This window comes from Pundamilia nyererei, unplaced genomic scaffold (assembly GCF_000239375.1).
Source record: "Pundamilia nyererei isolate P.nyererei 1_Seehausen unplaced genomic scaffold, PunNye1.0 scaffold00141, whole genome shotgun sequence".
Lineage (NCBI taxonomy): Eukaryota > Metazoa > Chordata > Actinopteri > Cichliformes > Cichlidae > Pundamilia > Pundamilia nyererei.
Window position 1 is genome coordinate 102,129 of NW_005187542.1, and position 1,496 is coordinate 103,624.

The 1,496-nt window shown below is 34.6% G+C and overlaps 1 protein-coding gene across 1 annotated transcript in view; it reads right to left on the bottom strand.

Moving 5' to 3' along the window:
* Positions 1-1,496, bottom strand: part of sap18 (Sin3A-associated protein) — a 9,801-nt gene that overhangs the window by 1,989 nt on the left and 6,316 nt on the right. The window lies entirely within an intron of this gene.

Below are 1,496 nucleotides of genomic sequence, written 5' to 3' on the forward strand. Positions count from 1 at the left end.
GTATTTGATGGACGAAAGCTAAACCAGTTCCACACCACTGAAGTTGCAGCATTTTTACAAACCAATTCTGGTTCATCCGTTTCATTCAACGATCCGCTTTCGCCCTACTCATTCTTATTTTTTACTTTGTCAGAGCACTAAACACTCCAGAGACTGCAGCTGAAAGAACAAGGTACAAATTGTTTTACAGTTGTAATGCACTAGCATGGCCAAGGCAGCTCCTTTCATGTGAGCATAATGTAGTCTGACTGGAAAAATCTGGGTTTACTTTCCAGTTGACAGAAAGACTCTATAAACTCTCACTACCAATGTCACAGTAAGTGAAGCCAGTTAATGGAAATGTGGTCAAAATTATTTTACGGCAAGATTAAATTAAGTGAAAGTTTTGTTTGCTTTGACTTCCATCTCATTATTCTGCATTGAAAGATATAAGATCTACTTCCCAATCTCAATCAAGAAAGCAAGCAAAGGGAATCTATGGTGATCGAGGCACAGGCTTATTTACAATTCAATCACAGTAGTAAGATCAATGCGTTAAGAAAATGAAATATGGGGATAGAATATGGGTCGTACACAGGAGCCTCGCGGAGTAATATGTACTGTGCTTCAACATAATATTACCGTATTGTGTGTGTATAAGCTCTTTTTAAGTTTTGTAGATATTACACATGGTTATGCTGAGGATCTGTCGGCCAATTTCCACTGGAAATACCTTTTGGTTAAACTGCCAGCAATGAATTTGCACTGTTACATTTTTATATAACTTTTAATGCACATTAATAATAAAAAAAAAAAAAAAAAACAGCCGCGTGTAAAGGAAAAAACACAGAGATTTTTTTTGTTTTGCACTAATAAAGTTGGAAAGTATTTTGTCTCGTGTCAATTATATCATCAGTTATATTGTTATCGCAAATTTTCAAATGTATATCGTGATAAATACTTTTGGTCATATCGCCCTGCTCTACATTAGAGCCTTCACATTTTACTGACCGATTTATTTTACGCACTTCACAATGTTTCCCTGATTGCTAATTTCTGAACTTTTGCGTACAAATCTAACTTTAAACGGCAGCGCTATTTTATTTGTTTACTCAAAATGCCACAAAAGTAAACTCATAGTAAGACATACTGAAGTTCTTGAACGCTAAATCTAACAGGACAACTGAGCTAAATTAAGTGATAAATGCTTTTTCTTGCAATTGCCTACAGGCACATTTCAAAACGCCAGAATTTCGATAAAGACCTTAAAGGTATTCTAGCTTTAAAAAAAGGAAAGAAATGCCTCGTGCTTTTGCCAGCTGTGAATTACGATTCAATAACAGCTTTGCTTTTTTAATTTAATTTAATTTTTTTTCTTACTATTTTACGACGTAAACACTAAGCAAACAGTTACTAATCAGCTGCAAAATTATATTAGGTTAACATGATATATGCAACGAAAAAAACTGCATAAATCATATGCAACAGTGCCGCTGGATGCTATCGAACTGATTATT